At 39.3% G+C, this 18,573-nt stretch overlaps 1 protein-coding gene across 3 annotated transcripts in view; it reads left to right on the top strand.

Moving 5' to 3' along the window:
• lrfn1 (leucine rich repeat and fibronectin type III domain containing 1) overlaps positions 1-18,573 on the top strand; it is a 137,457-nt gene that overhangs the window by 97,443 nt on the left and 21,441 nt on the right. For 2 of the 3 annotated variants that reach the window (XM_085131744.1, XM_085131743.1), the window contains one exon: positions 8,833-8,938. The exons of the other annotated variant lie outside the window; for it this stretch is intronic. The gene's annotated coding sequence lies outside the window, so the exon portion shown is untranslated. The remainder of the gene's footprint in view (positions 1-8,832; positions 8,939-18,573) is intronic. 3 annotated transcript variants of the gene reach the window in all.

Raw genomic sequence — 18,573 nt, 5'->3', positions numbered from 1 at the left:
AAGCACTTGGGTTTTAGTTTAGTACATGATTTAATTTACAAAATAAGTAGGTAATCATAATTACTGGTTTTAAAGCTATTGAAAGAAATGTTAATTGTGTAATACCGATCATTTCTACCCCCATGTAAGGTATGCAAAGTCTACTAATAATAATGATAATGCTTTATTTAAACATACAGTAAATCTAACCTTTTAAGTACTTCATTGTGCACCTGTATTGTCAAATACAGTGATGGTTACAAACACTGTCAAAGCCTATAGCCATTTCCTTGTAGTCTCAGACATTTTAGCTCCTATGTGTCAAACCTAAACACTCGTCCACTAAACCGTAACTAGTAGGTCTGAGGGCCATACACTGGTTACAAAGGCTAATGGGACACAGGCGAACTCAATCAAGACAATCGTCACAGGAAGAAAAGTAATAAAGGAGTAAAGTGAAAAAAGAGACGCCACATAAGACGTAAACCTCCAAAATAAAACGGGAGATAAGATCTAAGGGAGACCTAGAAGAAAGTTAATCAGATCAGAGGCTTATACTAAAAAGCAGGATTGTGGCGTATCCAGGTAATTCGAGGGTTAGCCCTAGTTTTCTGTATAACGAAGGTGGTTCACTTCTTACTGGGGTATGTTGTCATGGTATGTTATGCTGTGAACCTAACCTGTTTAGGAGCAGGTTAAGATCCAGATTACAGATCAACAGCTATGAAATACCCGCCTACTGACCAATCAATTTTCCAGAAAATAGACTTGTTCCCCCAGACATCAATGTGCAAATAATAAGAGGGTGTAAAGTTTTTTTTTAATAGCATCTAAATTCTTTGTTTCCCCAATGAGCATCAGTAATAAATAATATAGATTTTTAGACACAGCTTCCTTATTTTTTGACATATTCCTTTTTTTTTTCCTAGTTTGACTTTTTTTCTGTTGGCAGCAAACAGTTATACAATTTTATTGTTCTATTAGCATTAATATTTGCACTGGGCTTGCTGACCAGATATAGAGTTTGTGTATCGACTAAGATTGAAATCAGTTTTTACATTTAATCTTTAGAAAAGGTATAAAATGTTCTTGTAGGTCATTCTAATCTGCTACAAAGACTCTTTTACTCTGGTGGTATTGAGCTACTAGAACACAGAACACATACCAAGGATACCTTTTCAATCAATCAAGTGAATTTCACTTTGTTCTGTGTCAAACTGAGGTGATTTTCAGTCATTTTCTTTTTTTGGCTGTGAGACAGAAAGCTTTAATGTTTAAATGTATCCAGGTTAAAGTTTCAAAGCTCTAATGTGCAGCTGTCCCCTTAGAAGTAGACCTATTGCATCACATTTTATCACCGAGAGCAGAATCAGTGATAAAATAATTACCTGGAATTAAAATGTTTAGTTTACTTAATCACCAGCTAACGATTAACAGTCATCTCTAGTGCAGGGGAAACCCCGGGGACGCTTAGCTAGTTGATAACCAGCTTCGTGTGACCGTTTATTCTGATGGACGGTGTTGGAGGAAGTGAATCAGGATAAGAGAAAGACAACCTGGGTATGTTGAACAAACTTTTTAGCATATGTCCATGAAAAAACACACATTTAAAAAGACATAGAAACAGAAACCATAAATAAATATCAAAATAAATACTGTAACTACTGCAAACCCAATGTTTCCACACAGTCTCTATATTTGTAAGTCTTTATATTGCCTCACTGTGAGTGACACATTATGATATTGCAAAATGAACCACTCGTGTTATTTCTGCAAACACTCATTCATCTTGTTTTTTTTTTTTGGTAGTCAGTCAATGTATTTTGTTGTTTAGGTATTAGGATGATGAATTTGTAATAACAGACTCTGCTCAATACAATAAAGAAGGCTGGGAGATATCCATAAAAGCTAAAATGTTCATTGACCCACTCCCTTGGTGGTCTGGGTGGCCTGGACCTCTTCTGTGTCGGGGGGGTTCTACTGGGTACCAGCGGTTCTTGAGTGGCCGGCCTCTAGCGGGGTCAGCTGCACATCGCCCCAGGTCATCTAAGGCCTTCCTCCCTCCTGCTGGGTTGGGTGTACAGATATCATTGAGATGCGTGGCCTTCGGTCTTCAGTACTCTTGGGGGCTGTGGACGGCCTGGTTTTCCTGAATCCATCTCTGTCTGCCTCTGGCTCCTGGGGGGCATTATTACGACTTCCCATCCTCATTTTCAAGTACATTTCGTTAAAAAAGACACACACGCACACACTCAACACTCCTCTCTTTCTCTCACTCACACTCGCATACAAACACACGCCACAAGAGGATTGTTGATTTATGAACCCGTGCATTTTCTGTTTGGGTTCCAGATGTTGTATGTTCGTTTTTCTTACAGGTGCGGCACTTAGCGATACATTATGCACGTCTATTTGTATTCTACCTTTTTATTATGTCTTTCCCTTGAATCCTTGAATTAAAAGATTAAACTAAAGGGAAACAGTTAATAGATATCTGATAATAGATAATACACATTAATCTGATTTGACTTTACAAAATATTTAATTATTTAATGCTTAGTTCAGTGTTAATTGTCACTATTTGTTATATCTTTGAAAATGAATTATGTTCCAGTTTTCAGCTGTGTTCATGGCCAAATGAGCAATTAGAAGGTGTGATCTTAGACACAAAACGTGAGCAGTTTCCTGAGAGACATTACTCAAGCAATTAATTAATGACAAAAATTATCATTACGCACTGCCAAGTGGCAATTTCCAGGTTTGAAAAATTAGACCAGGTGGAATAAACTTTAGTTCTTTCTAGTAGGCAGTTGAGGCTGTGTGCCCATGTTAAAATGTTCAGTTATACAGCATTAAATAGGATGTTTATGCATTGATAAAAACGAAAAATGAAAAAGAAAACATTTTGGTGTTTGGCTTTTCTATACTGTTTCCACCTTCATCACAACTGTTGTTTTTTCACAACTAATCCGTCTGGATGCTGGAGTTAGGCGTGTGGTCCCTCGGATTGGCAGGTGTTCGGACACAGGCAGCTATAGCTGATTGCCGTCTGCTAGTCCTCATTTCACCCCATAGTCACTGAACTTGACTTCTCCTTTGTTTTTCTGGAGTTGGTATATTTTAGAGCATTTTGTTATTGTTTTACATGAACGTTCATAAACAGAAATAGGAATGAGAAAACTGAACTGAAAAGATAATAAAATAAAATAACATTGCACAATTGCTTTCACATATTCGTGATGGGGAAAAAATATGTTGCGCACACAGACACACACCTTTTAGTGCTTTTCTGTGACTTGCCAAGTATTTGGGAGCATTTTAATAGAATTGTTTGACAAATGTTATGGCACGCTCTGTGGTATAACCATTCTAGAAGTTAGTTCACCAGTTTTGGCGAATGAAATACTGCTTTATTAGTCTGTTTTTAACACCAGTTGCATGGTAACTGTGTTTGTGTTTGGCACCCTTACAATTTATAGATGCATCTTGCTAGCATTTTCTGATAAAGTAGCAGTCCAAACTCTCCTCCAAATACAGTCAGTTCTAGTTACAAAGATTGGACATTAAAGTGCCAAAACACTAATGCTGAAATTCAAAATACTAGTCCAAAATGGGTCATGTCACATGTATCCTTTATACATAGTCACAACCCCAGCTGCATTTTATTATCTAAGCCTTTATATTTGAGGTTAGATAGTAATATAAATTGACTCATACAGTTTGTTCTGACCTGTAATCTATGGGGGTCCGTTGCTTAGGCACTGGAGCAGGTTGTCTGCTAATTGCAGGGTTGTGTCCTTGAGAAAGATATTGAACTCCATGTTGCCCCTGATGGCAGGTAAGCACCTTGCATGGCAGTGCTGTGATCTTGTAAAGCATTTTATATAACAAAGCTAAGGTTAAAGGTGCTATATATGTGTGTGTGTATATGCAGAGCTGTAAATGATGGCATTTATATTATATACATATAAATATAGAACTTTTACCAGTGGACATAATGGGATAAAGTCTTTCGTCCCATCATTGAAAAGTTTGTCCATTTTCAGCTATTGCATTACAGATGACCTCACTATGTGATCCATGAGCCTTGTCTGATGGAGTCTAACCATAACACAACCAGCCTTAATTATCACTGAGAAAGCATTTTTTGCGATCACCACCTGCACTTTTAGCCGCTGACCTTCCTTGGTAACCTTGCCCTCCAACATTATTCAGGTTCGGGGGTATTGATTGGCTGTGAAATGCACACACACACACACACACAAATCATCTTTTCTTGACCTCCTATGGCAAAGGTTTGTAGAAGCTAATGAAAAGCTAATTATTCAATCAAACTGTTCCTTAAAGCAATTTTCCTGGCAACTATTTTGTCTTATTTCAAGTAAAGAGCTCCGCTCAATTTGAGTCAGGCAAGTGGGACGGTAAAATTCATTAAAGTCTGATGGTGTTTTAGATTAGTGGATATGACTCCGATAAAAACAGGTGTTCATCCTTAATAATCATCTTGCTTTTGTGGTTTCTTCCCTAGATGACTCTGGGTATTTTGCACCTAGTGAATAAACAGAATATATCTGATGTATTTAAACACATTAAGTCTACACATAGTGACACATGTTCAATATGTTCAGTTCCAGGGCATTGTTGTTCATGCACACCCATTAGTTAGATGTAATTAGGCTTTGACTGCAGCAAAACAGCTGTTGAAAATCCATGAATACATATAGCTCTGTGATTGATACCTTGCCATATAGTGTACACGATCCTGTGTGTAAATCACGTCATTAATCAAAATGCTGACATGAGGAGGAGTAAATGACTGTAAAGTCAGGGGAAAATGAAAATGGTCTAATGGGATTCAGTTTCATGGATCTGCTGAGGATAAGTTTGACCTCACAGTTATGACAGCAGTCGGGCCACACTACACCTCCAAACAGTATCGTTGTTTCCTGCACGAGTGGTTTTGTCAGCCCACTGCTGAGTCATGATGACATTGAGAGTGTCCTTTAATAAGCATGTTAAAGCTACAGCTGCTGTACTGCTTGTCTTTTTCTTGGGCGCTGTGATTCCTGCAGTTAGTGAAAGGAGGTGAAAAATTAAATCCGAACCAACATCTTTACTCAAGTCAGGCAATTTAGAAATAATTAAAGCTCGTACTAAATACACACACACACACACACACACACACAAAAAAAAACTTCTTGCAAGGCTATGGTGGAATTAATTCCCCATACTGCTGTGGTCTATTAATTGCTGTGGGTCCTTACCTGGCAGCAAGCTCTGAAATTGTCATCACTTTGGTTTATATCCACGGAATGGAGCGCAAGGAAAGGTGAATAGCTTCAGTATGAATGTATTCACTCAAATGTATAATTGATTGAAGCTATAAGGCTTGTTTTTGTCTCCCTGGATGGTCAGCAGGATCTGAGGGAAGGAGATGCCTGCAGCTTTTTGCAGAGATTTCTTTTTGTTGCTTTTGCAGAGCAGATGTCTGGGAAAGTAGTGAAGAAAAGCATTATCCCTAAGCCAGTAGAGAGATAATTCTGGCATTGTCTTGTAAATATATAATGAAAAGAGTATGAAATGACAGTTCTGTTATATTTCAATCTTAAAACACTTTAAAAAATATGGGCTTTGATCTGCTTTTCCTCAATGCTGCAAGTAGAGTTTTCCAGGGAAATCTCCAAGCAAAATTGTTATTTAGTTGAAATCTTGGTCCAAATAATGCATGCTTATAGTCTGATAAAATATTACTGCCCTGCCTTTGAAATTTTCTTCGCAAGCTTATTGATATTTACTAATGCTTCCACATCAGTACATATAGAGATTGACAGACCACGTGACTTTTGCGCATTGCATGCCGGTAACTCGTGGCAAAACAATCCAAGTACCGCATCAAATGCAAGCATTTGCAGCACCGCAAAACGTTCATTCTCCGGTTCCAATACCTTCTTGCTTTTTCTTTGCCCCCCAAAAAAGTTATGTAGAAAACGAAGGAGAACAATGCCGGACCGTACAAAGACAGACTTGATGAAAAGTCAAAGAAAAGATACGAGGAAAAAATCAAAGGAGTGAAAGGGTTAGACCCTTATAGCACACAGAGTGGACAAAATACGTTAGCGTGCTGCCCAACTTTCACCACGCTCATATTTATAATTATACGGTTCTTGGAGCGAGTGCATACACTCATGAAGTTTAGTAACTTCAGGTCACTGCAACAAGCCCAGGTACACTTTAACGACGGATGGGTACAGGACCATGAAATGCACCGTGTAGAACGAAAGACCATCGTATGTATCATAAGTTTACCAGTCTCACAAATCGTCTTCATAAATACACATTCGTTAACCGTTTATTAATAGGACCTTTGAGCTCAACGGTAATTAATTAGCAGTGGAAATAATTTCTGGTTCGCATTACAGAAATGTAGCAGTGACAATAATATTGTACGCTGTAATCGTACCGGGCAATTAGTGATACAAAAACCTGTTTTATCCTGTGAATAAAAGTATACGTTTTTGTCAATGTACCATGGTAATAAATGAAGCGAAACGCAATATTGTGTCAGGACAATTCACTATTGCACAATATATATGCACAATAAACAAAGGAGCATAGCGCCACAATTTCTGTTCAGCGCCAGACTTGCTTGTAACCTATATCACCAATTATGTTATGAAAAATGACGTATTAACTACTACAAAACACTGACCTTTGTGGAAATGTTTGGAGCAGACTAACCTGTGAGCTGGAGTGTTCTGGGACGTTATATTTGCTCTTTGAATGGCTGCAATCCAGGCCATCCGTCGCCTCTTTGTCACTTCAGAAACATGGCTCGAATAATTTCTCTTCAACGACGTAATCTGATAAAAAAAAACGATCTCTTTACCCGTCGGCTTCATGGCTGTCATGCGACCGGCTATTGCAGTTAATAATACAACCGCTTCTTGACAGTTTTTTGTGTTTCTTTTAATCGCTGTGTGACTGATTTCAATTGAAAGCCTGCGTGCGCTAGTACCTCTTGCCACGAGTTCCCAGAATTCTTTGCGGTTTTACCCTTGAATGACGTCACATTTTCAATCTCTATTAGGCCTGCTCTTTTTAAATATTTTTTTTGCGGTTAAATGTTGGTTTTTCAATCATTCTTGTATCTGTATGTCCTTTTTTTTGGGGGGGGTAGTTTGTTTTTGATGCCACTCACATTGGGTCATCTCTGTGTGACTGAGTGAGCGGCACAGTATAACTACAAAGAGGTAAAAAGGGAAGTCTAAGTCACCCTTGTTGCCATTTTGAGTATTGTAAGTAGTAAAGCTGGCAATACAGGAGGACAACGGTCTCCCTAACAACTGTCTTTGTCTTGCACGGATAGGAAGAAATCACAGTGATGGATAATGACTTGACTGAGAATGCCCATTGGACCAAATAAAGGCCTGGGGCCAAAAAGAAAGTGGAACAGAGAGGTAAAGTGTTGCAGCTGTGAAAGGAAAATGGATCAGTGGAGTGGAGTGTTTGATACAGTGAAGAAGAGCCATGTTGGAGACAATGTGAGGCTGGGGTGTTCCAACACTAGACTTCTCATTCTGGGCCAGGTGATGGTATACTTGAAAGCGAGGATAAAATTGAAAAGTCATTGATGAAAGACATTTTTTAAAGCAAATTTAAGAGTCCCATTGGTTTCTCGCTGTCACTGCAGTGATATTACTCTCTGACACACTGGCTGCGAAGAGGGGGAGGAGTGGCCCGTGTTACCACCCCACACAGAATATGCTTGGAATGACAGCCCATGAAATGTGTGACACCTACGCTCTTTATTTCTTTTCTTCATTTCTTGAACTCTGACATGACAGTACACATCCAGCCTTATTTGAACTGGAGCTGGAAGAAGATTGAAATGACGTATCAAAAAGCAAAAGCTTGCGTCATAAATATTTAATTGGCTGGATGAATAGCTGAAGGTGACAAGTCTAAAGTCCTCCCCTGAATACAAATTGATGTACAGTAAAGCTGGAAGAAAAACCTGAGTGGAGAGTTCTGTATTTTCATGCATGAAGGCTCGCTGCAGACAAATGCGAGCGATACGGTAATCTCTCTTGGATTGCGTGCCGCTGTACTGCAAGCAGAGCTGTGACATGTCACGTAGCTTGTTTTAAATTTTTGGGACAAGTGAGAAACTGAAGGCCTGTGACCTTGGTATTCATCTCTCTCCAGTGTGGGGAAAAAAAAGTGAATGTTTGGGTAAAAATAGCCTCTTAAGTGAGTTACAAACCCCCATGCGTCTTCATCAGATATTGCAGAGTGCAGCAATAACCTTGCGTTTAAGCATCCAGTAATTTTTTTGGAGGCATTTATCACCTTATTTTTTTCATCCTGAACCCAGTCTGTGTTTAGTACAGATAAATTCCAAGTTGTGTCAAAATAGGATAATTTTTTCATTACGCTCCCCTTTACACTTTGTTCTCCTTGAGCTACATGATGCAGTGAAATATTAATGACAGGACACACATTCATAGTCGTGGTATCTCCAACTCTGTTTTTCTGCTGCCTTTTTCTGCTGCTTGTGTTTCTTTCCTGTTGTTTCATAATCAGATCAGCGTTCATATCGCACCCAAAGCTGCCAAGTGGAAAAAGGAGCAAGCTCAGTCAATGAGATTATGAATGTATGACTGCCTCTCTAGTGTGTTGAGAAACGTTGCCTCCTTCACTGGAATATTGTCTAGAAGTACATGATAAACATCCCAAAATGTGTTACAACAACCACTTCTCTGGCAGGCTTTTTACTAAAGCTTTCTAACTCACCTACAGCTGTATTATGTCCTAATTCTAACATAATGCTAAAGCATGTTCCTTATTCCCCAGCGGTGTTTTCCCGTGGGAGTCGCCTGCCTCGGCCCTGAGTCTCTGACTGTTAGCTGATCAGGATGCTGATGTGGAACCTGTAATGGAGACCAGGGCTTGATATCTGGTGAGTTTGCCATGTTTTCCAAGTCACTGCATATTGACTCTAAGCAGCTCCCTGCTTAGTAGGAGCAGCTTTAACTATGCTGAAAATGGTGTTAGCAGTGATACATCAGCAGATTTAAAGGGAGTGCTATGTCAGAAAATTCAGTGGAACTACAGGGCCAGAGGATAACTGAGTAAAATATTAATATTTATTCTCCTCTTGTCTCCTACTGTTTGGCAGCATTTGATTTACACAGTTAGGCAACAACCATGTGCATGGAGTCTGTTGACTCTGAATCTTCTTTTTTGGCTTTATCTTATTTGTCTATTTCCAGTGTACTTGGGCAACGACACAAAATTGTCTTCTCCCAGAAAATGGGCAGACTCGTCATTTTTGAAATAACATGACTCCGGTTAATGTAGATGACACTAACAAACGGCCGGTACAGTCGGTTAGCTGGAGGACTTGAGAATGACAATAAAAAGGTGATGATGTTAAAGAAATAGATATGCGTAGGTTTTGCACTTTACACAGCAAGTGCAATGTCTACAGGGTTGCCATCAGTGCAGAAATGTGTGAGAGAAAGTAAAAAGATTGCTGGATAAATATTGCTTAGTCAAGAAGCTCTTATCCAGCATATTCAACATGCATATAAATATAGCAGCTATAATAATAAATAATAATAATAATAGAAAAATATTTGTTCTCAGAGAGAGCTTTGTTATTTATGTAATGTCATCTAAAAATGTCTTGCATTATTTTTGTAAAGTTAACAATATTTTGTGTATTTGTAATCGAAATGTATGCTTTTCTTTAATACGACTTACAGTTTTTATCTTAACTACAAGCCGCATTATTATCTGAAAGCCTATTTACCAAACTTTGATTGTAGTCTCAGCTCTTAATGTATTTTTCTGATGAAGCCAATTGGAGTCATTTTGACCCCAATACAAAATATTGAAATAAATATAAAAAACGCCAGGGAGCCCTGGGATGTAATCCCTCCAGTGTGTCCTGGGTCTGCTCGGGGACCTCTCTTACAAGCCCAAAACACCTCACCCAGGAGGCATCCTGGTCACATGGCCGTAACACCTCAGCTGTCTCCTATTGAAGAAGAACAATAGTGGCTCTAATCTGAGCTCCTCCTGAATAACTGAGCTCCACACCCTATCTCTAAGGCTGAGCCAAGACACGCGTTGGATTAAACTCATTTCCGCTGCTGGTATCCACGATCTTTTGGCCACTGCCCACAGCTCAGCTCGTGACCAAAAACGAGGACTGAAGCACTGATCGACTTGTAAATCGACAGCTTCGCTTTCATGCCCAGCTCTCTGTTCACCAAATCAGACCAGAACAGCTCCTAAATCACTACAGATGAGGCACCAATCTGTCTGTCATTCTCCCACTCTACTCTACTTTCCTTACACGTAAACAAGATCCCGAGACACTTAAAGTCCTCCACTTGGGAAAGCAACTCATCTCCGACCCAGATTCTGACCAGACTCATCCCAGATGCTTCACACTCAGTGCAAGCTGGAGATCACCACCTGATGAAGCTAAGAAAACCTCATCATCTGATGCAATGATGCCAGGTCTCTCTTGGAAATGAGATTTGAATCGCAATTAGATTTATACCTGGATAAATGAAGAGTTAATAAAATCCACAGAAATCAGGGACCACCTTACCAGATCCTCTCCACCCATTTGCTGTAGCTAGAAAATTTGTCCATAAATGTTCTGAAAAGTATCAGTGACTAAGGGCAGCCCTGGCGAAGATTATTATTGGCAGTGCAAACCAAGCTCTCAATGTGGTTGTATAGGGACAGGAAACAACTAAAACCAATTAAAGCTAAACACACACTAAAGGCAGTTCTAGCGCACAATTTCCCTCATGCTATTCTCAGGGCATGCTGGCTTATGACAGGAGCAACAAACAGTTGTGCCCTTCCTGTCTGTGGTTCATGAGCAAAGGCAACACCATTTTCAAGCATTAAACAGTTGCATCAGCGGGTGGAGCTCCCCTCACTCCCAGGAGGGTCATTTCTGCTTGGATTAAGGGGTTCACAATCTAGCAGAATCGGCTCTCCTTTTTCATGTGTGGCATGACCAAGGCACGGCCCTGAACTGTTCTACCAATATTCTAATATCTTCCACTTTGCCGAGTTATTATCCAGATGATGAATGCAGCAATGGAGTCATTCTTCTTTAAATTGACTGACAGAGCACCACTATTCCTCTTGATATAATATGATACTTTAATTCAGGGCTCATGGCAAAAATGTAAAGTCACAGAAGTCACAAAAGTCACACAACCTGAAATGGTAGCATAAAACTACTATGACAAAAGTATACCTCTGGGGTCTGCACAGTAGGATGAGCGTTAAAGTTACTAATTGGCGAGTAACGTTTTCACACAGTAGGAGGTTTATGGACAGTCTGTAGAGCTTGCATTGATCTACATTTGACATTAATGGATATAATGTACGTGTTATCGCAGAGTCTGAATGCTAAACTGCCACATGTAACTGATAAGCACAGTGGGTGTTTTAACTGTTCACAAGTCTGAACTTGGAATACAAAGAAGTGCAAAGTTTTAAGAGTTAGGAAGTCATTCAGTCTTTCCATGCTAATGGCAGTTAGAAAACTGCAAATAAAAGCTTGAATAGAAACTTGGTAATTGACAGGTTTTAAGAGGTTAATGGCCAAAGTACCATTTTTAGCTTTAGCTATACACTGAAACAACCAGTGCTGAATATGTCTAGCCAGAAAGGAAACATAATAGTATAAATTTAGCTTAGAAAGAAAATAAAATGGAAATTGGAATGGGGTGGGGCTGTGCCGATTATCATTATTCTCTCGAGACTTAAAAGCAAACCCCACTAACCTAGCAGTTTCTGTTGTCTTTATATAACTCTGACCAATATTTCAAATAATGTGACCCATGTGTAGTACAAAAGAAGGCTCTGTCTGGAGTCGTAGTGTAACTGACTGCAGCTCTAACTAACTCTTCAAAATGCTGCAGCAGGACATGAACACAGTTTCGTGTTACGGCTGTACATTATATAGCATGAAACTATTAATTAAAACCCAACACACAAGACGATAGAGTTAATGGTGTGTGCTCCATGTTCAGAGGGCAGTCATTTGAGAATAATTGTGTGCATCTGAAGTGCAGAAGGTACCAGTATCCCCTTAGCAACTGTTTGGTAGACTCAAGTAGGTGTTCATCCTGAAAATGTCATTGCACTACATCAAGGCATATGATATCTGATCCGGCTTGCTGCCGGTAAGTGAACTCTGCTGAGGGCCTAGTTTTAGGTGAAAGTCTGGTTTATGATCCTGGCGGAGTTCATTAAGGTGAGGAGTGGGAGATGGAATGATATTGCCTGCCTTTGACCCTCTGTGGTCAGAACTCCTGTGGTTTCAGTGGTCAGGGGGTATCGCATAGTGCTGAGAACAAAGAAATGTAATGGCTCCCACTTGTCCTCCGTGGGTTCAAAGGGAATGGCATGGCAATGCCAATTAGCCAGCTTGTGTTACAGAATTGAACATAAGTGCTGTTCCCTTCAGTGCCCCCACCCCCCACCCTGCGTTGTACTCCTAACAAGCAGCATCTACAGCAGACACCCTGCATAACTCTGCATATTTTGTGCACTGCCAGACATCCTGTTCTGTTTTGTGTCCCAAAAAAAAGCAAATAATTCCCATAGTTTAATTAATCCTTTTTGAGAGATTTGAATTCACTCCTTTCCTGTCAAATAAAAGCAATTTGTGTTGTAAAAGTACAGTAATTTGGCCCGTATGTTTTCTTTTGACATCTTCTCCCAGCTGCTCTTTTGAGTGCAGTTTAATCCCGGTTGTCAAGTTTGAGCCCATTAAGAGGCGGAACAACAGGATTCCCCACCAGCTCATCTCTGCTTGCACAAAATTATGGCACTAAAAACTGAGTGTTCTGAAAGTAGGTAGTGAATAATATATATATATATATTTTTATTTATTTATTTTTTAATCGGGGATTGAGGGAAGAGTGAGGAGTAGGTCAAGTTGTTGCCTTCCCATATTCAAAATTCCAGTGCACATCTTCCCTGTCTTGTGTCTGGTGGTCTGTTTCTCTTTTCAAGGTAATGTGAGGCTTGCAGTGAGTGTTTCCTGGAATATCGAGCACTCAAAGCAGTGACAGGCAGTGTCAAGTAGCAGCTCAGGGTATTCTGAATGTTTACAGCACATATTACCATGCTGAGATATCCTCCTCTGCACCTGATTCTTGTTACTGCATCTGTAATCATGTGCACAAATTAAGCCATACACCCTGTGTCAAGCACATCTTGAAATTATAAGGGAAATTTGAGGTGGTGCAGCTGAAGCTTTTTTTGTTGTTGTCCTTATAAAAAATAATAGAGAAAATACAGTAAAAAATCAAACACACCTGCATGCGTGCGAGCACAAGGCAGATAAAATAGACGCGTCGCTCCAGGGGAGTTGTGCTCAGCGTCTTGGTGTTTTCTCTGTGCTTCGCTTTCTCTTTTTGTTAGTGCAGATGCAGTCAGGGTTGGCAAACACACTGAAGACTGAGTCACTTAAACATCCTCATTTTGGCACACGGCTGATTCATAGTCTATTGATTTCTTCATACATCAGATTCTTTTGTTCTTTTGTTTGTTGTTATGCATGCATACAGCAGAGAGGGCATTCTGTGAGCTTCTGCAGGCACATATGTCTGTCTTAAAGCTTCCTCCTTTGCGCTATTATGTGATCAGAAAACGAGAGGCATCTTTAAATGAGACATGGAAGTACAACCCTATCATATAAACGTGCTCATTACAAGGAGCGTAACTGAGTAGAAGAATCAATTTACATTAATGGCCAAGAATAGCACAATCAGTGTTTGGGAGCATAAACAAGCCTGTCTCCCAGAGCAGCAAAACAAGAGAAACTCTGATCTCTGTTGTCATGCAAGTGTAAACCCTGGAGCTCATTCATTCAAAATAAAAGGTGCATTACACTTTGATGGAACTCTTTTTGCAGTGCCTGGATCCAAACAGGCAGGCTCTTAACCTAAAAAGGTATCCGTAACTACAGACAATTTCTCTCTTCATGGTTCTCTTTCATGGAAAAAAGAACGATTTTTCTTTCACTGTTGCGGAAATCAGCAGAGCATCACGAGAAATGGAGCAAGACAAACTCTTCTGTTTATTCTTGGCAGAAGATGCTGAAATTAGAAACAGTGGATAAAAGTTCAGTAATGCAGACAGAGGCATGCTCAAGTATTAGGAAAACCTTTTTGAAGTTAAATTGGTTTCTTTGAGGGAACTCGGTCTCAAAACACATCTCAACCAGACTCAAGTTAATTATGCTTTAGAGTGTGTGTGCATGTGTATATATATATATGATATAAATATTATTATACAGATGTCTATTTACACACCAGGAAACTTTGGGAAGTCGTGGCATTCTCACTGGAACTGCTTTGATACATAATACGCTGCGCTGATTGGAAAATAATGCGTTTTCTTTAAATTTTTTGTTTTGGTTACATCTTTTATGCAAATGGATAAGGCTGTTTATCTAAAGTGCTATCTATAAATATCTACGGCAGCTCAAGGGAAAGATCTCTGCCACTTCCTGTGCAGAAACAGACAAAGATACAAACCCTAATGCTCTCCTTTCCCTCTCTGTCATCATAAATGTGAACGTCTTTCCTTGAGTTTTACCCCCTGCTACGTACCGTAAGTGGCTTGTGATATAATGTTGCCAGTTTTGCTGTCCATCTGCACATTGGTCTAAACAAGGCGTCCCCCTTCGTTTCATATCATTTACCAAATACAGCGGATGGGAGGAGGCTGCGTGATAGTGGCAGACGAGAAGCTGGTTGCGGGCCACAGCTCCTCCATTGTCTACCATGCTGGAGAGAGAGTGGGAGCCCCTAAAGAGGCCTGGCAGAGTCTCTCCTTCCATCTGCCTGCATGCCTTGCCATGGAGCCCAGCTCGCACCACTTGAGATTATACTCACGTCCAAGCTGTTACTGTAATTTGCATTGGCTCATAGGCAGAGGAGAGTGAGAAGGAGGAGGAGGAGCTGCACATGAGGCAGGGATGTTATAAGTGGACCTGGCAGCACAATAAGCTTGCTTGGGTGTAGTATTATGGACAACTGGCATGGATGGAGCTATATTAAAGTTCAATAATGGGATTGAGCAGGTTGCCTCTGCTGTCCAAGATTATAGTCTGTGTTAGTGCATGAAGTAAATTATAGAAATGCAGTGTTGGGAACTACCGTGGTCGCATTCACTAATGGTGTCGTATTTTTTACAGCTACACATTTTTAATCTTTGTGCCTGGCTGAGAATTATCAGTCACACTATAACAAACAAATTAAAGGTATGTCGTTCTGACTATACCTCTTTGTTATTAATTCCGCTAGTTAGCAGGTGATTCCCCCCGTGTCATTCATTCAGATGAAAGATCACACCAGGAGTAAAGAATTAGCAAAGTCTACACAAGCAAGTCTACCAGCGCAAAGGACTAAATCAAAAATACAAACTCTTGCGGTGCCCCGTCTTTTTAAGATCATGCATCAAACCTGGGATGTGATCATAAATTCGTCTATGAGAATATAAATCTGAGGCAGCTGCTTTGTTTACATAATTTCCTTTTGCTTTTTCTTCTTCTTTGTTACATTTGTTTTGCTGTGGTTTTCAGAATAAATTGGTGTTTATTCAGCCTCCATTTGGGAGAGTGGTTTATTCATGTGTAAAAATTTCTTACGGTGGGATTGTAAATGCACATTTTTTCTGATAAAATGGAACAAACAAAATCCATGCATCCCAATGTCCTGCTTTCTCAGCCTTAATTTGTTCCTAATGTGATAGCTTTTGGACTGCAATTTGGTTCAGCACCTAATTTATCAATTTTACTAATTAACTAGAGGCAGAAAAAAAAGGGCAATTTCCTCTTTCATCAAATAGGTTGTGAGCTAATTACTTATGGTACAGCCACAACCGCAATGACCAGTAATGAACTGACTGTAGCTGGTGGCAAAGTTACTATATGTACAGTATGTAATGCTTCCTGTACCTTACAATTATTTCCATCAGTCTATTTTGTAATATTAACAGGAAATATCAACAATCATCCCCAAATCATTAGGAACAACTGTTCAGCTGCACGTATCTAATCAGCCAATATCATGGCAGCACTCCAATGCATTTAGGCATGTGGACATGATGACCCATAGAATTTCAAACCTAGTGTCACAATTAAGAAGAAAGGTGATATAAGTGACTTTGAATGTGGTATGGTTCTTGGTGCCAGACTGGCTGGCCTGAGTATTTCAGAAACTCGTGATTTTCCCACACAACCATCTCCAGGGATGGTCAAAAAATTAAAATATCCAGTAGGGGGAAAGTCTCTGAGTGAAAACGCTTTGTTAATGCCCAAGGCCCAACTCAAATAACCACTCATTACAACCAAGGTTTGCACAAGAGCAACAGATGGGATACAGTAGCACAAAGACCACTCTAAGAACAGGAAAACCGGGGCACACCAAAATCTAGAAGACTAGAAAAACATTGCCTGGTCTGATGAGTCTCCATTTCTACTGCAACATTTAGACAAAAGTGTCAGAATAGGCCATAAGTGACATGAAAGAATGGATTCATCCTGGCTTGTATCAGCAATTCGGGTAGTTGCTGCTGGTGGTGTAATAGTGTGGGGGATATTTTCTTGGCTCACTTGGGGCCCTTTAGTGGCAGTTGAACATCGTTTAAATGCTACAACATACCTGAGTGTTATTGCTGACCATGCCCAGCCCTTTATGACCACAGTGTACCCATCTTCTGATGGCCGCTTCCAGCAGGATAACTGCCACATTGAAAACCTCAAATCATCTCATATTGGTTTCTTGAACATGACGATGTACTCAGATGGTCTTCACAGTCACCACGGTCTCAGTCCAATAGAGCATCTTTGGGATGTGTTGGAACGTGATATTCACATTGGTGCTTCTCAAGGCAAAAGGAGGTTTAACCCGGTACTAGCACAGTGCACCTAATGCCGTGAGTGTATTTTGAAGGTTAAAAAAATTAAACAAGCTAAATTGAACGTATAGCTTAGTGGCTAATTGTGAATTGTATTGTAAAAAAATGTAAAAATTAAAGTTCAAATTTAAGAACAGTTTTTATCAGTTTAATTGCTTTTGGGAAGTCTATAAAAATTGGCAATTTTACACAGCAGGCAATCAGTTTTATGTAACAGTGGCTTTTCATTATAGAGAATGTCAATGACAGTTACATGGGGATTCAGTCACATTAACTTTGTGAACTTCCATGAAAAAAGAATATAGATAAAAAATAATTACGTAAGTGATAGGAAAGAACTAAATATGCCTTTCAGTCTCGAATAACAGGCCCGAAAGGTTTTTGATTAGAGACTCGGAAAGTGAAGCATGACTTTGTCTGCAATCATACTAAACATTTCACTCATATTATTACTAATTATTCTAATATGTCACGAATGAAACACAGTGACCTGATTTAACTCAAACAAATGTAATTGGAGGAAAAAGTCAAACAAGGACATGCTCAGAGAATACACATCAGACTTTATTTTTAAATTGCCCCTACTTAAATCACTGGCTACACTTACAGGATTGGCATGGATCATAATTCTTTTCATTCTTTTACTAATGCATTAAAATGCAAAAAATTTATTGTCATTGTGTCACTGTCATGTGAACTCATTTGTTCGGGGATTGCTGTATACCTTAAACTGCCAATGGGTAAAATTTACTCACTGTATTAACATTGATTTTCAAGCTACATCAGTCATTCAATTATTATTCTGTAACTTCAGGTTATATCATTAATGGTTTGCTATAGTTACTTCACAAAATAATGAATAAATAACAGAACTTTATTTATATAGAAATTTACTTATAACAAGGTAATGACAGAGTAAGCAATGCACATTTCTATGTCTGCATTTTATCACTTTATAAAACATCACTGAGTCTTGAAAACGCTTCGTGCATTAAGCGAGTATGCTTGATTTACATTCAGAACTCTGCTTCTTGTGTCCATATTGAAGGTTGGCTATGATTCATGGCACAGCTCTGTTGTGCATACTAGTAAAGGAAAGTTGTTGCCCTTCTGTAGCTAAAAATGTGTATCTAAATGTGCAGAATCAATAATAATAAAATTACCTTGTTCCTTGTTCTGTTAAATATTACCTGACAGAAATAATGCTTTTCCAACTGTTTATTTGTTTGAAAGAAGTTTCGTGTTCTGTGACAAACCCATAAGTCAAAGCATTCTCTGTGAATTTGTTGGTTGCATTAAACAATGTGGTGAACTGGCAGGAAACTGCAACAGGAAAAAAATGTATAAGACCCAACCTGTTTCTTACCTGTTTGGCCTATTCATATACATTCTGTGGCTTACATTCATGGACTGTATATAAATGAGGAATTTTATATGTACTCCATCCTTGTATATAGTATGGGAGTTGCAAGTTTTTAAGTTTTCTGCTTCATCTTTGCACATTTTTTTATGTAGGAAGGAAGTGAACTAAGTGTTAGAGTGTACACAGTTTAAAAAATCTCCCAGAGGTCTCTTTTACTTGATTGCATAATTAAAGAAAGGATGTATTAGCAACCAGGC

This window comes from Neolamprologus multifasciatus, chromosome 14, assembly GCF_963576455.1.
Source record: "Neolamprologus multifasciatus chromosome 14, fNeoMul1.2, whole genome shotgun sequence".
Classification (NCBI taxonomy): domain Eukaryota; kingdom Metazoa; phylum Chordata; class Actinopteri; order Cichliformes; family Cichlidae; genus Neolamprologus; species Neolamprologus multifasciatus.
The sequence above is the reverse complement of the archived record's forward strand: the minus strand, read 5'-3'. Positions and strand labels throughout refer to the sequence as shown.